The following is a 21,618-nucleotide window of genomic DNA, read 5'->3' as shown; positions in this document are numbered from 1 at the left end:
TCATCTGGCTGCTGGGAGGCAGCTCTCTTTGATTCTCCCCAGTTTTCTTCCTAGGTTTGCTCCTCACCAGTCTGTAAACATAGGAGTGCCTCAGGATTCAGTCCTTTTTCTCCCCTTCTCTGTCCATATTCATTTCTGGAAGGACAGAGGGGAGGGAGAGCCCATCACCTAATGGCCTTAAGTACTGTGTATATATGCCAACGACACCAAAATTTATGTCTGTACCACAAGCTTCTCTCAAACCATCAGACTCATATCCATGACAACTTGACACCTCCACTTGGGTGCCTTACACACAATTTATACTTAATATGTTCTAAAATGAACTCTTTTGTCCTATCCCCCCAATCTTTCCTCTGTCCTTCTTCCTTATGGTAAATGACATACGATCCTTCCCTTTGCTCAGGAGGAAACTTCTTGGAGCCATACTTTACATGCCTCCTTTTTTCTGATATTCCAGACAATCCATCAGAAATTCTTTTTAACTTCAAAGTATATGCTGTTTTAATATCTCCTACCATTAGTTTATTTTGCTACCATGGTCCAAATCGTCCCTCTGTTTCAAATTATTATAACAAATACCTATTACAATCTTGCTCTAAAGAAAACTATTCAAGATTGTTTAATGCAGGTTTAAGTTACTTAACCACAAAACTACATGTCGTAACGTTTTGTGACATCTCAACTTTTGCTGGAAATAGAGTATGTTTTGGAAAACACCACTGTAAAAATGCTGATTTGTCAGAGTAAGCGCAGTCCCTCTTTTCTCTTTCAAGTTTTTTTTTTTTTTTTTTTAACATCTTTATTGGGGTATAATTGCTTTACAATGGTGTGTTAGTTTCTGATTTATAACAAAGTGAATCAGCCATACATATACATGTGCTCCCATGTGTCTTCCCTCTTGCATCTCCCACCCTCCCACTCTCCCCCCCCCACCCCTCCAGGCTGTCCCAAAGCCCCGAGCTAATATCCCTGTGCCTTGCGGCTGCTTCCCCCTAGCTATCTACCTTACTACGTTTGTTAGTGTGTATATGTCCATGACTCTCTCTCGCCCTGTCAAAACTCACCCTTCCCCCTCCCCATATCCTCAAGTCCGTTCTCCAGTAGGTCTGCGCCTCTATTCCTGTCTTATCCCTAGGTTCTTCATGACATTTTTTCCCCTTAAATTCCATATATATGTGTTAGCATACGGTATTTGTCTTTGTCTTTCTGACTTACTTCACTCTGTATGACAGACTCTAGGTCTATCCATCTCATTACAAATAGCTCAATTTCATTTCTTTTTAAGGCTGAGTAATATTCCATTGTGTATATGTGCCACATCTTCTTTATCCATTCGTCCGATGATGGGCGCTTAGGTTCTTTCCATCTCCGGGCTATTGTAAATAGAGCTGCAATGAACATTTTGGTACATGACTCTTTTTGAATTTTGGTTTTCTCAGGGTATATGCCCAGTAGTGGGATTGCTGGGTCATATGGTAATTCTATTTGTAGTTTTTTAAGGAACCTCCATACTGTTCTCCATAGTGGCTGAACCAATTCACATTCCCACCAGCAGTGCAAGAGTGTCCCCTTTTCTCCACACCCTCTCCAGCATTTATTGTTTCTAGATTTTTTGATGATGGCCATTCTGACTGGTGTGAGATGATATCTCACTGTAGTTTTGATTTGCATTTCTCTAATGATTAATGATGTTGAGCATTCTTTCATGTGTTTGTTGGCATTCTGTATATCTTCATTGGAGAAATGTCTGTTTAGGTCTTCTGCCCATTTTTGGATGGGGTTGTTTGTTTTTTTGTTATTGAGCTGCATGAGCTGCTTGTAAATTTTGGAGATTAATCCTTTGTCAGTTGCTTCATTTGCAAATGTTTTCTCCCATTCTGAGGGTTGTCTTTTGGTCTTGATTATGGTTTCCTTTGCTGTGCAAAAGCTTTGAAGTTTCATTAGGTCCCATTTGTTTATTTTTGTTTTTATTTCCATTACTCTAGGAGGTGGGTCAGAAAGGATCTTGCTGTGATTTATGTCATAGAGTGTTCTTCCTATGTTTTCCTCTAAGAGTTTGATAGTTTCTGGCCTTACATTTAGGTCTTTAATCCATTTTGAGCTTATTTTTGTGTATGGTGTTAGGGAGTGATCTAATCTCATACTTTTACATGTACCTGTCCAGTTTTCCCAGCACCATTTATTGAAGAGGCTGTCCTTTCTCCACTGTACATTCCTGCCTCCTTTATCAAAGATAAGGTGTCCATATGTGCGTGGGTTTATCTCTGGGCTTTCTATCCTGTTCCACTGATCTATCTTTCTGTTTTTGTGCCAGTACCATACTGTCTTAATTACTGTTGCTTTGTAGTATAGTCTGAAGTCAGGGAGCCTGATTCCTCCAGCTCCTTTATTCGTTCTCAAGATTGCTTTGGCTATTCGGGGTCTTTTGTGTTTCCATACAAATTGTGAAACTTTTTGTTCTAGTTCTGTGAAAAATGCCAGTGGTAGTTTGATAGGGATTGCATTGAATCTGTAGATTGCTTTGGGTAGTAGAGTCATTTTCACAATGTTGATTCTTCCCATCCAAGAACATGGTATATCTCTCCATCTATTTGTATCATCTTTAATTTCTTTCATCAGTGTCTTATAATTTTCTGCATACAGGTCTTTCGTATCCTTAGGTAGGTTTATTCCTAGATATTTTATTCTTTTTGTTGCAATGGTAAATGGGAGTGTTTTCTTGATTTCACTTTCAGATTTTTCATCATTAGTATATAGGGATGCCAGAGATTTCTGTGCATTAATTTTGTATCCTGCTACTTTACCAAATTCATTGATTAGCTCTAGTAGTTTTCTGGTAGCATCTTTAGGATTCTCTACGTATAGTATCATGTCATCTGCAAACAGTGACAGCTTTACTTCTTCTTTTCCGATGTGGATTCCTTTTATTTCCTTTTCTTCTCTGATTGCTGTGGCTAAAACTTCCAAAACTATGTTGAATAAGAGTGGTGAGAGTGGGCAACCTTGTCTTGTTCCTGATCTTAGTGGAAATGCTTTCAGTTTTTCACCATTGAGGATGATGTTTGCTGTGGGCTTGTCATATATGGCCTTTATTATGTTGAGGAAAGTTCCCTCTATGCCTACTTTCTGGAGGGTTTTTATCATAAATGGGTGTTGAATTTTGTCGAAAGCTTTCTCTGCATCTATTGAGATGATCATATGGTTTTTCTCCTTCAGTTTGTTAATATGGATTATCACATTGATAGATTTGCGTATATTGAAGAATCCCTGCATTCCTGGAATAAACCCCACTTGATCATGGTGTATGATCCTTTTAATGTGCTGTTGGATTCTGTTTGCTAGTATTTTGTTGAGGATTTTTGCATCTATGTTCATCAGTGATATTGGCCTGTAGTTTTCTTTCTTTGTGACATCCTTGTCTGGTTTTGGTATCAAGGTGATGGGGGCCTCGTAGAAGGAATTTGGGAGTGTTCCTCCCTCTGCTATATTTTGGAAGAGTTCGAGAAGGATAGGTGTTAGCTCTTCTCTAAACGTTTGATAGAATTCACCTGTGAAGCCATCTGGTCCTGGGCTTTTGTTTGTTGGAAGATTTTTAATCACAGTTTCAATTTCAGTGCTTGTGATTGGTCTGTTCATATTTTCTATTTCTTCCTGATTCAGTCTTGGCAGGTTGTGCATTTCTAAGAATTTGTCCATTTCTTCCAGATTGTCCATTTTATTGGCATAGAGTTGCTTGTAGTAATCTCACATGATTTTTTTTATTTCTGCAGTGTCAGTTGTTATTTCTCCTTTCTCATTTCTAATTCTATTGATTTGAGTCTTCTCCCTTTTTTTCTTGATGAGTCTGGCTAGTGGTTTATCTATTTTGTTTATCTTCTCAAAGAACCAGCTTTTAGTTTTATTGATCTTTGCTATCGTTTCCTTCATTTCTTTTTCATTTATTTCTGATCTGATTTTTATGATTTCTTTCCTTCTGCTAGCTTTGGGGCTTTTTTGTTCTTCTTTCTCTAATTGCTTGAGGTGCAAGGTTAGGTTGTTTATTCGAGATGTTTCCTGCTTCTTAAGGTGGGCTTGTATTGCTATAAACTTCCCCCTTAGAACTGCTTTTGCTGCATCCCATAGGTTTTGGGTCGTTGTGTCTCCATTGTCATTTGTTTCTAGGTACTTTTTTATTTCCTCTTTGATTTCTTCAGTGATCACTTCATTATTAAGTAGTGTATTGTTTAGCCTCCATGTGTTTGTATATTTTACAGATCTTTTCCTGTAATTGATATCTAGTCTCATGGCGTTGTGGTCAGAAAAGATACTTGATACAATTTCAATTTTCTTAAATTTACCAAGGCTTGATTTGTGACCCAAGATATGATCTATCCTGGAGAATGTTCCATGAGCACTTGAGAAAAATGTGTATTCTGTGGTTTTTGGATGGAGTGTCCTATAAATATCAATTAAGTCCATCTTGTTTAATGTATCATTTAAAGCTTGTGTTTCCTTATTTATTTTCATTTTGGATGATCTGTCCATGGGTGAAAGTGGGGTGTTAAAGTCCCCTACTATGAATGTGTTACTGTCAATTTCCCCTTTTATGGCTGTTAGTATTTGCCTTACGTATTGAGGTGCTCCTATGTTGGGTGCATAAATATTTACAATTGTTATATCTTCTTCTTGGATCGATCCCTTGATCATTATATAGTGTCCTTCTTTATCCCTTTTAATAGTCCTTATTTTAAAGTCTATTTTGTCTGATATGAGAATTGCTACTCCAGCTTTCTTTTGGTTTCCATTTGCATGGAATATCTTTTTTCATTCCCTTACTTTCAGTCTGTATGTGTCTCTAGGTCTGAGGTGGGTCTCTTGTAGATAGCATATATAAGGGTCTTGTTTTTGTATCCATTCAGCCAATCTGTGTCTTTTGGTGGGAGCATTTAGTCCATTTACATTTAAGGTAATTATCGATATGTATGTTCCTATTCCCATTTTCTATATTGTTTTGGGTTCGTTATTATAGGTCGTTTACTTCTTTTGCATTTCTTACCTAGAGAAGTTCCTTTAGCATTTGATGTAAAGCTGGTTTGGTGGTGCTGAACTCTCTCAGCTTTTGCTTGTCTGTAAAGGTTTTAATTTCTCCATCAAATCTGAATGAGATCCTTGCTGGGTAGAGTAGTCTTGGTTGCAGGTTTTTCTCCTTCATCACTTTCAGTATGTCCTGCCACTCCCTTCTGGCTTGTAGGGTTTCTGCTGAGAGATCAGCTGTTAACCTTATGGGGATTCCCTTGTGTGTTATTTGTTGTTTTTCCCTTGCTGCTTTTAATATGCTTTCTTTGTATTTAATTTTTGATAGTTTGATTAGTATGTGTCTTGGCGTATTTCTCCTTGTATTTATCCTGTATGGGACTCTCTGTGCTTCCTGGACTTGATTAACTATTTCCTTTCCCATATTAGGGAAGTTTTCAACTATAATCTCTTCAAATATTTTCTCAGTCCCTTTCTTTTTTTCTTCTTCTTCTGGAACCCCTATAATTCGAATGTTGGTGCGTTTAATGTTGTCCCAGAGGTCTCTGAGAGTGTCCTCAGTTCTTTTCATTATTTTTTCTTTATTCTGCTCTGCAGTAGTTATTTCTACTACTTTATCTTCCAGGTCACTTATCCGTTCTTCTGCCTCAGTTATTCTGCTATTGATCCTATCTAGAGTACTTTTAATTTCATTTATTGCGTTGTTCATCGTTGCTTGTTTCATCTTTAGTTCTTGTAGGTCCTTAACTGTTTCTTGCATTTTGTCCATTCTACTTCCAAGATTTCGGATCATCCTTACTATCATTATTCTGAATTCTTTTTCAGGTAGATTGCCTATTTCCTCTTCATTTGTTAGGTCTGGTGGGTTTTTATCTTGCTCCTTCATCTGCTGTGTGTTTTTCTGTCTTCTCATTTTGCTTATCTTACTGTGTTTGGGGTCTCCTTTTTGCAGGCTGCACGTTCGTAGTTCCCGTTGTTTTTGATGTCTGTCTCCAGTGGCTAAGGTTGTTTCAGCGGGTTGTGTAGGCTTCCTGGTGGAGGGGACTAGTGCCTGGGTTGTGCTGGATGAGGCTGGATCTTGTCTCTCTGGTGGGCAGGTTCACGTCTGGTGGTGTGTTTTGGGGTGTCTGTGGCCTTGTTATGATTTTAGGCAGCCTCTCTGCTAATGGGTGGGGTTGTGTTCCTGTTTTGCTAGTTGTTTGGCATAGGTTGTCCAGCACTGTGGCTTGCTGGTCGTTGAGTGAAGCTGGGTGCTGGTGTTAAGATGGAGGTCTCTGGGAGATTTCCACCGTTTAATATTATGTGGAGCTGGGAGGTCTCTTGTTGATCAGTGTCCTGAAGTTGGCTCTCCTACCTCAGAGGCAGAGCCCTGCCTCCTGGGCTGGAGCACCAAGAGCCTTTCATCCACACGGCTCAGAATAAAAGGGAGGAAAAGTAGAGAGAATTATTAGAAGTATGAGGAAAGAAAGAAGGAAAGGAGGAAAGGAAGGAAGGAAGAAAGAAGCAAAGAAGGAAAGAAAGGAGGGAGGGAGGGAGGAAGGAAGGAAGGAGGGAAAGAAGGAGAAAATGTAGAGAGAATTAGTAGAAGTATGAGGAAAGAAAGAGGGAAAGGAGGAAAGGAAGGAAGGAAGAAAGAAGCAAAGAAGGAAAGAAAGGAGGGAGGGAGGGAGGAAGGAAGGAAGGTAGGAGGGAAAGAAGGAGAAAATGTAGAGAGAATTAGTAGAAGTATGAGGAAAGAAAGAAGGAAAGGAGGAAAGGAAGGAAGGAAGAAAGAAGCAAAGAAGGAAAGAAAGGGAGGGAGGGGGAAGGAAGGAAGGAAGGAGGGAAAGAAGGAGAAAATGTAGAGAGAATTAGTAGAAGTTTGAGGAAAGAAAGAAGGAAAGGAGGAAAGGAAGGAAGGAAGAAAGAAGCAAAGAAGGAAAGAAAGGAGGGAGGGAGGGAGGGAGGAAGGGAGGAAGGAAGGAGGGAAAGAAGGAAAAAAGACAGAAAGAAAGAAGATACAGTAAAAATAAAATAAAGTATAATATAGTTATTGTACTAAAAAATATTTAGAAAGAAAAAAAAAAAGAACAGATAGAACCCTAGGACAAATGTTGGAAACAAAGCTATACAGAGAAAATCTTACACAGAAGCATACACATACGTGTTCACAAAGAGAGGCAAAGGGGGAAAAATCATAAATCCTGCTCCCAGAGACCACCTCCTCAACCTGGGGTGATTCGCTGTCTAAAGGAGGGAAGGAAGGAAGGAAAGAAAGAAAGAACGAAGGTAAAGTGCAATAATGTTATTACAATTAAAATTAATTATTAAGAAAAAAAAATTTTTTTTTTAAAAAAACCATGGACGGATAGAGCCCTAGGACAAATGTTGGAAGCAAAGCTATACAGAGAAAATCTTACACAGAAGCATACACATACACGTTCACAAAGAGAGGCAAAGGGGGAAAAATCATAAATCCTGCTCCCAGAGACCACCTCCTCAACCTGGGGTGATTCGCTGTCTAAAGGAGGGAAGGAAGGAAGGAAAGAAAGAAAGAAAGAACGAAGGTAAAGTACAATAAAGTTATTACAATTAAAATTAATTATTAAGAAAAAAAAAATCTTTTTTTTAAAAAAAAAACCATGGACGGATAGAGCCCTAGGACAAATGTTGGAAGCAAAGCTATACAGAGAAAATCTTACACAGAAGCATACACATACATGTTCACAAAGAGAGGCAAAGGGTGAAAAATCATAAATCCTGCTCCCAGAGACCACCTCCTCAATTTGGGGTGATTTGTTGTCTAAAGGAGGGAAGGAAGGAAGGAAAGAAAGAAAGAAAGAACGAAGGTAAAGTACAATAAAGTTATTACAATTAAAATTAATTATTGAGAAAAAAAAATTTTTTTTTAAAAAAACCATGGGCGGATAGAGCCCTAGGACACCTGTTGGAAGCAAAGCTATACAGAGAAAATCTTACACAGAAGAATACACATACACGTTCACAAAAAGAGGCAAAGGGGGAAAAATCATAAATCCTGCTCCCAGAGACCACCCCCTCAACGTGGGGTGATTCGCTGTCTAAAGGAGGGAAGGAGGGAAGGAAAGAAAGAAAGAAAGAACGAAGGTAAAGTTCAATAAAGTTATTACAATTAAAATTAATTATTAAAAAAAAAATTTAAAAAAAAAAAAAAAAAAAAAAAAACCATGGACAGATAGAGCCCTAGGACAAATGGTGGAAGCAAGAGTATACAGACAAGATCTCACACAGAAGCATACACGCACACATTCACAAAAAGAGGAAAAGGGAAAAAAATCACAGATCTCGCTCCTAAATTCCCCCTCTTCAATTTGGGATCACTCCCTGTCTATTCAGGTATTCCACAATGCAGGGCACATCAAGTTGATTGTGGAGCTTCAATCCGCTGCCTCCGCGGCTGCCGGGAGTGACCTCCCCCTCTCCTCCCTGCTCTCACAGCTCACAGGAGCTCAGCTTTGTACCCGGCCCTGCCCCTGCGCGCAGATCGCTGGAGGGCGTCTGTTTTTTTGCTCAGACAGGACGGGGTTAAAGGAGCCGCTGATTCGGGGCCTCCGGCTCACTCAGGCCGGGGGTTGGGGGATGGGGGAAGGCGGGGCACTGCGTGCGGGGCGGGCCTGCGGCGGCAGAGGCGGCGTGACACTGCGGCAGAGGCCGGCGTGACGCTGCACCAGCCTGAGACCCGCCGTGCGTACTCCCGGGGAAGTTGTCCCTGGATCCCGGGAACCTGGCAGTGGCAGCCTGCAGAGGCTCCGCGGAAGAGGGGCGCGGAGAGTGACCTGTGCTCGCACACAGCCCCCCTGGTGGCGGCAGCAGCAGCCCCAGCGTCTCCCGCCCGTCTCTGGGGTCCGCGGTTTCAGCCGCGGCTCGCGCCCGTCTCTGGGGCTCGCGCTTCCCGCCGCGGCTCGCGCCCGTCTCGGGGGCTCGCGCCCGTCTCTGGGGTTCGCGCTTTTAGCCGCGGCTCGCGCCCGTCTCTGGAGATCCTTTAAGCAGCGCTCTTAAACCCCTCTCCTCGCGCACCAGGAAACAAAGAGGGAAGAAAAAGTCTCTTGCCTCTTCGGCCGGTGCAGGCTTTTCCCCGAACTCCCTCCCGGCTAGTCGTGGCGCACCAACCCCTTCAGGCTATGCTCAAGCCGCCAACTCCAGTCCTCTCCCTGCGCTCCGTCCAAAACCGAAACCCGAGCCTCAGCTCGCAGCCCCGCCCACCCCGGCGGGTGAGCAGACAAGCCTCTCGGGTTGGTGAGTGCCGGTCGGCACCGATCGTCTGTGCAGGAATCTCCCCGCTTTGCCCTCCACACCTGTCGCTGTGCACCACTCCGCGGTCCCGAAGCTCCCCCCTCCGCCTCCCGCAGTCTCCGCCCGCGGAGGGGCTTCCTAGTGTGTGGAAACTTTTCCTCCTTCACAGCTCCCTCCCACTGGTGCAGGTGCCGTCCTTATTCTTTTGTCTCTGTTTTTTCTTTTTTCTTTTGCCCTACCCAGGTACGTGGGGAGTTTCTTGCCTTTTGGGAGCTCTGAGGTCTTCTGCCAGCCTTCAGTAGGTGTTCTGTAGGAGTTGTTCCACGCGTAGATGTATTTCTGGTGTATCCGTGAGGAGGAAGGCGATCTCCACGTCTTACTCTTCCGCCATCTTCCCGCCGACCTCCTCTTTCAAGTTTTCAGTGTAGCTCAGTTTTACTCTATTGTCACCCTCCAACCCTCCTGCCATATCTCAGCAGGTCACGTATCAGATACAAGCTCGGTTTGGACATACAAGATTAATGGCTACATATACGTATCAATCTGAAACCCAAGTACTTCTCTTGGTTAGCTCAACCATGAATGCTCATGAAGATGCTTTTAATATGTCTGAGTTTGAGCATCTTTATATTTGGCTGATACGATTGCCATCGCCAGCCATCCTGATATCTAAATAGTACTTTAATTTGAATAATATTGAAAAGTCAAACAAACAAAAAACAGTGGAGATATATATATATATATATATATATATATATATATATATATATATATACTGATTCATTTTGCTGTACACCTGAAACTAACAACAGTTTAGATCAGCTATACTCAATAAAATTTAAAAAAAGAAAGGTCACATTTTATTTCCTCACAACAAAATTCAAGTAGCATAATGGCATTCCAAAAGAAGAAAAGGTGAATGAACTTCTTTTATTCTAAAGGAAGAAAACAGGAATGTACTTATGGTCCTCAAAAAATTTTTCAAGTAGATGAAAGAAGTGGTTATATTCTACTCATTTTATGGTCTCTCACTGTCCATTGAAGCAACTGAGATTTTGAACACTTAGCTACATGTCTATCTCTCTAATCATACTATTCTTCACTGAAACACAATGACCATAACTTATTAGTGGTTGCAGCCCTATTGCATAGCCCAGTGCATAACAAAGTGCAGTCACTCAATGAAATGCTACCGAAGGAAACTCTCAGGTTTAATCTAATTCTGAGGTTCACACTTAGAATTTACAAGGGAATGAAAATAGTGTAAAAGAGAAAACTTCCATAAATGTAACAAAAAACAAAATTCACCATTAATTTAAAGATACATTTTACCTATAAGGTTGATGAAAAATAAACTATTTCAATGTGTTTAAAATATTTCAGTATGCTTAAAATAAAAGGTTACCATTCTTTAAAAATTACCACATAGTATTTAAGTGTGAAATATATTACTGATGGATTTTTTTAAAAAAATTAAAAACACACTTATGAATTAATCCATATTGGCTATATTCAATAACATGCATATGTTATTCAATTATGCATTCACTAATGTGAATTAGTCCATAACTTTAGGAGACTCGTTTAGAAAATAGATGTGATAAAACAATAGAATCCTACAACACTGATTGGGAGAAATAGATCATAATTAAGAAGATAATCTCTAACAATTTCTTGACCAAGAATAAGAAAGTTTCTCTTATTTGTAAGAAGTCAGAATGACTATTTACTATTTATAGGGCAAAAGAATATAGCCAAGTAGATTTGACACTAGTGTGATATTTTCCTTCATGTGGTCTTTAAAATATAAATTATAGTGTGATTAAACTAAATGACTTTTTGAATTCTGTCCACTTTGTTGCTTCCTAGATATGACAGTATTTCTCTTCTCTCACCACAGTACTGGAAGGATATTGCCTTAGAGGTCTAGTCATTCATGGATATAATCCTGAGTCTGAGAGGTCAATGGTTCATAAAAGAGCTTCTATCTAGTCTGGCACAGTTCTGAATATTTGGCAGGATTTATTCAAAATAGGTCCAAGATGGGAATAGCAGAGGCATTGCTGGCAGAAACACATAGGAACATATAGGGATACTTTCCTTCTCTGTTCTTGGCTCTAGCTGGTGCTATTTAGCCATCATTTTATGAAAACATGAACACAGAACTCAGTCATGCCTCTTTAAATGGAGCAAAAAGCTAAGCTAAAAATAGGCCATCATTTCACTGAGCTTCAGTCATGCAGTCTTACCTGGTGTGCATTTGTTGCTGACTGGCAGACTCACCCAAAAGTAGATGGTGACGTTTTCCTGGCTTATCCTTTCATGTACAGGTACTGCTCAAACTACGATGTTTTATTCAGTTCTAAGTGCTACGGACCAAAACTTTTCCTTGTAGCAGCATAGTGAATTTCTATCAACTCTGGAAATGGAATGCTTTACCCGTGTTTGTAAAGAGAAGGACAGTAAAATCTGTTTCCTTTTTAAATTTTAATATATAATATTATTGAATTTGTCTCCTTATAAATAATCTAGTTCTGGTAAGACATCAAATAGAAAGGATTCTTTTCAAAAACATCCCTTAGGACCTAGGTGCTCAATCAGCGTTATTCAATGAAATCTAAATTTGATTTCATTGGGAAAATAATACAAAATTCTTGATAGATCTTTACGAATATAACGATCATTTCTGTCACATAAACATGTCAAATAAATAATCTATCCTGCTTCTAGTAATTAACATACTTTTGGAATGAGTTTTGCTAGTCTTATGAAATAAATTTAGCAGATTTACAAGCAATACTTCATATTGTTTTGTTTGTAATCTATTTCAGCTATATTTTTATCAAGGGGAGCACAATAAATATATATTTTTTAAATTTAAGTGATTATGTTGCAAATACAATGTTTTAAAATCTACCTTTCATTCCAAAATGTTCCTAAATGATTAACAACTTTTCTATTAATAGAGTGACAGATAAAAATTCAGACTTACAATCTCCAATTCCATAATCCTACCATCTTGAAGTAACCAATAATGAACATTCCATGTGTATCCTTTCAAACATTTCCCTTTGTTCAAATAAATATATACTTGAAAATACATTTTTACTTTCCTCTTTATAAAAACTGGTATCCACTAATTTCATGTAATTAAGAGAGGTTTAATTACATTCACATTCTAAAACTTGTTCCTCCCCAAGGTTGCCCCTATTTAATTTTATCTCATTACAAAATATTTCAGACAAAAGAATGAATCCTGGATCATGAGGACCAAGTCTCTGCGACTTTCTGGATTCGGCCGTATTCCTAACTGTTGTAACAATTTATATTTCATATAAGTCAAATAACCTTTCTTTCACATTATTGACAAGGTGTGGAATTGTCAGGTTTTTTTTTCAACTCTCCAGAATGGGAAATACTATCTCATTGATTTTTTAATTGGGTTTCCACTTCGGTGACTTGTCTAATTATCATTTTGCCTGCTTGAAATCTCTACTTGAATATCTAGCAGATATCTCAATATAAAATGCCCAAAACTGAGCTTCTGATATTTATCCCCCAAGTTGCTATTCCTGTGGGTTCTCCATTTCAGGTAGTGTCAACTTCATCTTTTCTTTCCTGTTTCCCATGGCCAAACTCATGGAATTATCCTTTATACCTTATGCACACTCCCTCAACAAATACTATCAACACTACTTAAAAAATATATATCCAGTATGTATTCAACCTCTTCTTACCTCCACCACTGCCACCACCTGATTCTGAGCCATCATTATTTCTGCCTGGAATGTGACAGGTGCCTTTGAACTAGTCTCCTTCTTCGGTCCTTGCCCTTTATATTCTCAAAGGTGGAACAGTGTCATTCACTGTTAAAACCTCTTCCCATTCTAGTCTTAGTAAAAAGTGACTCTTTACCTTCGTCTATAAGCTCCTACAAGATCTGGTGTGATTTTAATTCTCTCACCTCATTTCCTAGTATTCCTCTCCCAATTTACCCAGACCCTCTGGCTTTGTGGAAGTTCCAGGGACACACCAGAGATTCTCCCGCTTTAGGGCCTTCTCCCTGGTCTGCACAACACTCTCTTCTTGGAATGTTCCTTATTCAATTATGCACAGTTTCTTTGTTCCCTTATTATTAATTTTTCTTTTCTTAAACATTACCTTCAAAGTAAGACCTTAACCTGTGCATTTTATTTAAAATTGCACAATACCCCTTCCATATCTTCCTCTCCTGCTTTATTTTCTTCCATAGTACTTATCACCAGCTAGCATATTACATATTTTACTGACTAACAGAGTGACTGACTTATCTTTCATCCAACATTTACTCTTACATTCCATTCCATCCAGGGTTCAATATTTTTCTTCTTAAAGTTAATCTTCAATTATTTATCACTTGGTGACAGCTTCATTTTTTGTTCATCTAAATGTTTCAGCTCTCTCTTCTAATGATAATATGTTAATGTTACCTTTCATTTTTCAGCAAGAATTTGGGTGGTATAGAACAAATCCCATGTGAATGGGAAACAATGTGGTGTAGTTGAAACAGCATAGGACTGGGAGTCAGATGACTTGCATTTACTGTGGACTTCACTATTCAACAACTTAACTCTGGGATTATGGCCAATATTTTAATCTCTATGCTGAATCCTAAAATGAGAGAATAAGCCTTGATGGTCCCTTCCAGTGCTAAAACTTTACAGTTTTAAACTGTGCCAATTAAGTAGAGTGATATCAGTTGAGCCTTGGGCCTGAGAGAAGGGCGAGTGGGTAAAGAATACAGATTTTAAAGAATTTTTTGCATACATATTTTTATTTCACTTAAGATTTTATTGCTAAGTTTAATGAATCTGTTTATCTATATTGTTTTCATTGGCTTTATTTTTTTAAAATCTTCTCTTTGTCTTTTACTTCTCTGAAGCTTCACTTCAAAAGCTTATGTACACTCCTTTTGATATATGCTACCCAGTGGTTCATTTGTTTCTTGAATCTAAGCATTCGTGTCTTTCAAATATTCTTGGAATATTTCTGCTATCAACTGTGTAAATATTACTTCTATCTTTTCACTCTTTCTATAATACCTATTAGATGAATGATAAAAATCTATCTTCTATACTTCTGCTGTAAAATAAGTATGCAAAATTGTATTAAAATAAGGTGGCACAGCAAATGATAAGTATATGGTCTGTACATTTTCATAAATAAATACTCCTTCTCTAAATTGTAGGTCAATATAAAGAATATTACCAGTATAGTATACTAATACTCCTGTTATGCCCCTACTAGTCATAGCCCCAATAAGAAGACCAAAGAACAGTTTCCCAAATGTATTAGTGTTCTCCAAAGAAACAGAACCATATATATATATATATGTAGAGAGAGAGAGACAGAGACAGAGACAGAGACAGAGAAAGATGTAAGGGAATTGGCAATTGGCTCATTGTATAGAATAATGTTTAATCATATGTCTGGGCACTGTGGCCTAAGTTGGCACATAAAATCTACCATCAAGTAAACAGGTCCCATCTGTGAATGACTGGAGAGATTACTATCGAATACACTTATTGTCAAACTGTAGGGTCTTTCCTTATCAGGACATATCCTCTCATTTAGTGAAACACTTAATGGTCTGAGAACTGGCTCAGCTTTCTGGTCATGCATCCCTGATTTCTTTTGATTACATGAATTTTGCAATACCCTTGGCATCTGCACATCTATCTTGCCTCTAGGAACACTCTGTATAATTAACCAATCTTACTGTTGTCTGCAGGTCACAAGTCCATGACTGCCCCTGTGATCATGCTGCCCATTACAATAATTGCACCCACCTTGATTCTGATGTTTAAGCAACACCACCACCTGGATGCTATAACTTTGAGATCGTACTTCTGTAGTCAGGGATTCCATTATAACAGCATCTCCTACTATTAACCCTGGCATGCATAGAACCACTATGCATAGAACCACTCAGCTTTTGAATTATGCTGGTGCCATCTCACCAGATTATCCCTTACTGCTTTGGCACACAGTTTTTCTTTCAGAACTTTCTGCAGAAATTAATAGGCTGGCTGATTTTCTGGCTTCTATTTTACCACTCTACCTCTCAATTTTTCTCAATACTTAATATTGTATTTCTAGAATTAATTCATTTAGCACAGGACATATGTTTTCCCAATCTTCAAAGAGATACCTTACTAGTATATTAGCATTTTCTCTTGGGATTCTTGCCAGCATCCCTGCCAAGGAATTCTAGATTGGCAGTTTTTTTCTTTCACTATTTTAGTAATATCCTTCCACTGTCTTCTGGCTTTTCTCATTTCAGTTAGGTCAGCTATCAGTCTAACTTCTCCCCTATAAAGGTATCTATTTTTTCTTTTTCCTGGATATCTTTGTTTGTTTGTAATGTCGTTCAAATATTTTAATTGTTTTCTTCAGATATTTAATACTTTTAAATTCTGTATTATATTATGGATAACATGTATACATTTTTCTTCCAAATCACTTATTTTCCCTTTATTTTGATTTTGGGAAGATTTATTTTTTATTCTTTAATATCTGTTTGTATTTTTTTGATAATGATTTTTGTTCTAAGTTTTAAAATTTTCTTCACGATTTTAACTACTTTAACATAGTTATTTCACAGATTCTGATTATTAATCACATTACCTGAAGTTCTTGGAAACCTAACCTTGCTATTTTTAGTGTCTGATGACTCACTATATGTACAATATCTAAAATCTCAGTTTCTTCTCTACTAAGACTGTCACATCCCTTTGGACACCAGTTCTTTCTAAATTTCTTTGACTTTTACTTCACTCTTTGTTTTGATTTCCTGGGAACTTTATGTTATTGTTAACTAAATATTCATTTTTTTTAACTCAACTAAGTATTTAAAAATTTAGTTTTTATGCCTTATCCAAAATTTTGTCATGTTTTGACATAGAAGATTTTTTACTTTAGATAGTTTTATAATTTCTGAAAAGAGTTGTGAAAATTGTTTTTTCTTAACTTGTCAATAATTCTTGATATATTTCCATTTCAATACATGTAGTTCTATAAATTCTATTTGAAAATTATATTGTTTTTAAAAAACTTTAGTGCACTTTATTCCACTATATTCACCACTCATGCAGTCTAACTCAAATTACCAATATCAATAATGAGTGAGGTGATATCAGTGCAGATTTGCAAATTCAATAGCTATTAAAAGGATAATAAGTGGATATTGAGAACAACTTCATGCCTATAAATTTGGCAACTTTGATGAGATCAATACCCCCAAAACAACAAACTACCAGCAGTCACTCAAAAAGAAGTAGATCATCTATTTAGCTTAGAATCTATCAAATAGTTTGTATTTAAAAAACCTTCCCACAGAGAAAATTCTAGGTACAGATGGTTACTTATAACAATTTTCAAGAAAACTGAAGAAGAGAGAATAATTCTCAACTTATACTATGAGGCCAACATAATCCTGATACCAAAACCAGATAAAGATGATACAAGAAAATATTTCTCTTGCATATAAAGGATAAATCCTAAGCAAAATTTTAGCAAATTGAACTCAACATTATATATAAAGGATACTATAACACGATCAAGTGGTTTATCCCAGAAATGAAGGTTTGATTTGATGTCCAAAAGTGAATCTATGTAATTTGATACATTAAAAAATTACAAGAGGAGAGCCATATGATTGAGTCAATTGACACAGAAAAAGCATGTAAAAAAAAATCCAACATCGATCCTGCTATTAAAAAACAAAACACAAAAACCCCCTCTCTCAGCAAAGTTAGAACAGAGGCGGACTTCCTTAACCTGCTAAAGGGCTTCTGTGAAAAAACCTACAGTTAACATCATACTTAATGACAGAAACAATGAATGTGTTCCCCCTAACCAGAAAGAAGCCAAGAATGTCTGTTCTTACCACTTCCATTCAACATTGTACTGGCTGATCTTGTCAGTGCTACTAGATAAGAAAAATAATTTTAAAATATCCATTTTGTAAAGTAAGAAGCATACCTGTCTTTATTCACAAACAAAATTATCATTATATAGAAATCTGTTGGAATCTATAAAAATGTTACTAGAATTAATAAATGAATTTGGCAAAGTTGTAAGAATTAACATATAAAACCAATTATATCTCTATTAGCAATGACCAAAATTCAGATTAAAGATAATTCCACTTACAAGAGTACCAAAAAATACAGGATATTTAGGACTCTATTTTGACAAAAGATATGAAAGACCTAAATGCTGAAAATTACAAAACATTGCTGAAATAAATTAAACATCACCTAAATAAATGGGGAGATATACGTGTTCATGGATTGGAGGATGCAGTAACTTTAAGATCTAAATTCTCCTCAGATTGACCTATAGATTCAATGCAATTTTACTCCAATTATCAGCAGATATTTTGGTAGAAAATTTCACACTAGTTCTGAAAGTAATATAGCAAAGTACACATAGCTAAAACAACTCAGAAAATTAAAAACAAAGATAGAGAACCAGAATTGCCTGCTTTTGAGATTTATTATAAAGCTACACTATATACAACAGCATGATGTTGGTAAATAAATGGAACAAAATCAGATTATACATACATGATCAATTGATTTTAAGCAAAAGCGAAAGGCAATTCAGTGGACAAAGGAGAGTTTTTTAAAAACTGTTGTTGAAGCAGTTGGCTTATGCAAAATTGGCCATGCTGGAAAAACCCCCACAACATTTGATTTATGCCTGGAACCATATTCAAAAAACAATTCAAAATGAATCTTACACCTAAATGGAAAGCCTAAAATTATAAGAGAATAATAAAAGCATATATCCTTATAAAACTTCATATGAATGTTCAAAGTCAAAAACTGATCACAGCCCCATGTCTGTCAATAAAAGAATGGAAAAATGAACTGTCATTAATAAAATGACAGTTTTAGTTGTAATAAACTAGTCAGCAATAAAAATAATGAACTATTGATACAAACTACAACATGGATCTATCTCAAGAAAATGATTGAAAGAAACAAGACAAATGAGTACAAATTGTAAGATTCCATTTAAATAAATTTCTAGGAAATGTAAAATAATCTATAGTGACAGAAAGCAAATCAGAAGTTGCCTGGGGATGGGGATGGTAAGATTCTAGTGAAGGAAAAAGAGAGGGATTTTGAAGGTTCATGAGGAAATTTTGTGGTGATGGATATATTATCTTGATCATGGTGATGTTTTTCACGGATATGTACACGTCAATACTTAACAAATTTTATACTTTAATTATGTGGAAGTTATATAAATTATATGTTCATAAACTATTTTTAATAGATCTTTATTAGAGTATAATTGCTTCACAATACTGTGTTAGTTTCTATTGTACACCAAAGTGAATCAGCCATATGCATACATATGTCCCCATATCTCCTCCCTCTTGAGCCTCCCTCCCATACTCCCTATCCCACCCCTCTAGGTCATCACAAAGCACTCAGCTGACCTCCCTGTGCTATGCTGGTGCTTCCTACTAGCTAACTATCTGACATTTGGTAGTGTATATATGTCCATGCTACTCTCACTTTGCCCTAGCTTTCCCCTTCCCACCCCATGTCCTTAAGTCCATTCTCTATGTCCACATCTTTATTCCTGCCCTGCAACTACATTCATCAGTACCCTTTTTTTTTTTTAGATTCCATATATATGCATTAGAATACAGTATTGGTTTTTGTCTTTCTGACTTACTTCACTCTGTATGACAGACTCTAGGTCCATCCACCTCACTACAAATAACTCCATTCCTTTTTTCTTTCTTTTTTTTTTTTTTTTTTGGTGGTACACGGGCCTCTCACTGTTGTGGCCTCTCCCATTGTGGAGCACAGGCTCTGGACGCGCAGGCTCAGCAGCCATGGCTCACGGGCCCAGCCACTCCGTGGCATGTGGGATCTTCCCGGACCGGGGCACAAACCCGTGTCTCGTGCATCGGCAGGCGGACTCTCAACCACTGCGCCACCAGGGAAGCCCCATTTCATTTCTTTTTATGGCTGAGCAATATTCCACTGTATATATGTGCCACATCTTTATCCATTCATCTGTCAATGGACATTTAGGTTGGATCCATATGCTGGCTATTGTAAATAATGCTGCATTGAACATTGTGGTACATGTCTCTTCTTGAATTATGGTTTTCTCAGGGTATATGCTCAGTAGTGGGACTGCTGGGTCATATGGTAATTCTATTTTTAGTTTTTGAAGGAACCTCCATACTGTTTTCCATAGTGGTTGTATCAATTTACATTACCACCAACAGTGCAGGAGGGTTCCCTTTACACCACACCCTTTCCAGCATTTATTGTTTCTAGATTTTTTGATAATAGCCATTCTGACTGATGTGAGGTGATACTTCATTATAGTTTTGATTTGCATTTCTCTAATAATTAGTGATATTGAGCATGTTTTCATGTGCCTCTTGGCCATCTGTATGTCTTCCTTGGTGAAATGTCTATTTAGGTCTTCCATCCATTTTTTAATTGGCTTGTTTGTGTTTTTGATATTGAGCTCCATGAGCTGTTTGTATATTTTGGAGATTAATCCTTTGTTATTTCATTAACAAATATTTTCTCCCATTCTGAGGGTTGTCTTTTTGTCTTGTTTATTTTGCTGTGCAAAAGCTTTTAAGTTTAATTAGTCCCATTTGTTTATTTTTGTTTTTTATTTCCATTACTCTAGGAGGTGGGTCAAAAAGATCTTGCTGTGGTTTATGTCAAAGAGCGTTTTTCCTGTGTTTTCCTCTAAGAGTTTTATAGTGTCTGGTCTTACATTTAGGTCTTTAATCCATTTGGAGTTTATTTTTGTGTATGGTGTTAGGGAGTGTTCTAATTTCATTCTTTTACATGTAGCTGTCCAGTTTTCCCCAACACCACTTATTGAAGAGGCTGTCTTTTCTCCATTGGATGTTCTTGCCTCCTTTGTTGTAAATTAGGTGACCATATGTGCGTGGGTTTATCTCTGGGCTTTCTATTCTGTATCACTAATCTATATTTCTGTTTTTGTGCCAGTACCATACTGTCTTGATTACTGTAGCTTTGTGGTATAGTTTGAAGCTGGGGAGCCTGATTCCTCCAACTCCATTTTTCTTTCTCAAGACTGCTTTGGCTATTCGTGGTCTTTTGTGTTTCCATACGAATTGTAAATTTTTTTGTTCTAATTCTGTGAAGAATGCCATTGGTAGTTTGATAGGGATTGCATGGAATCTGTAGACTGCTTTGGGTAGTATAGTCATTTTCACAATGTTGATTCTTCCAATCCAAGAACATGGTATATTTCTCCATCTTTTTATGCCATCTTTGATTTCTTTCACCAGTGTTTTATAGTTTTCTGAGTACAAGTCTTTTGCCTCCTTAGGCAGGTTTATTCCGAGGTACTTTATTCTTTTTGTTGGGATGGTAAATGGGATTGTTTCCTTAATTTCTCTTTCTGATTTATTAACAAATTAAGGAATAAAAACTTATGATCATCTCTGTAGATGCAGGAAAAGCTTTTGACAAAATTCAACATCCATTTATGATAAAAACTCTCCAGAAAATGGGCATAGAGGGAACCTACCTCAACATAATAAAGGCCATATATGACAAATCCACAGCAAGCATCATACTCAATGGTAAAAAACTGAAAGCATTTCTACTAAAATCAGGAACAAGACAAGCATGTCCACTCTTGCCATTATTATTCAACATAGTTTTGGAAGTCCTAGCCACAGCAATCAGATAAGAAAAAGAAATAAAAGGAATAGAAATTGGAAAAGAAGTAAAACTGTCACTGTTTGTAGATGACATGATACTATATATAGAAAATCCTAAAGATGCCACCATTCAACTAATCAATTAATTTGGTAAGGTTGCAGGATACAAAACTAATGCACAGAAATCACTGGCGTTCATAAACTGTTAAAACTGGAACAAATTTGATGTTTGGAGCTGAACAGCTTTTAAACTTTAGATTTTTGTATGTAAAGAAAGATAATAAAGTTATCATGACATATGTAAATGCCTGAGTATTGCTTACCAAATTGGATCCAATAAGGCAGATTCTGCTTTAAACATTTAGCACTTTTAAATAGTTCATTTGTTAGAAAGAATGCAGATATCATATATAGTTTTATATGCCATAGATCATTCTAGTTAGAGTAGATAGGGATGAATGGGTGGATGGATGGATGGATAGATAAACTGATAGCTGAATGAAGGAATGGGGAAATATGTTATAGATAGCTACATAAATCAGTAAATGCACACTTTAGTCTAAACTTAAGTTTATATAATCCAGGTAAACCAAATGCTTTTTCAAATTCCTTTGAAGAAT

The sequence above is a fragment of the Phocoena sinus genome, chromosome 10 (genome assembly GCF_008692025.1).
Source record: "Phocoena sinus isolate mPhoSin1 chromosome 10, mPhoSin1.pri, whole genome shotgun sequence".
Lineage (NCBI taxonomy): Eukaryota > Metazoa > Chordata > Mammalia > Artiodactyla > Phocoenidae > Phocoena > Phocoena sinus.
Note: the sequence above shows the minus strand (reverse complement) of the source record.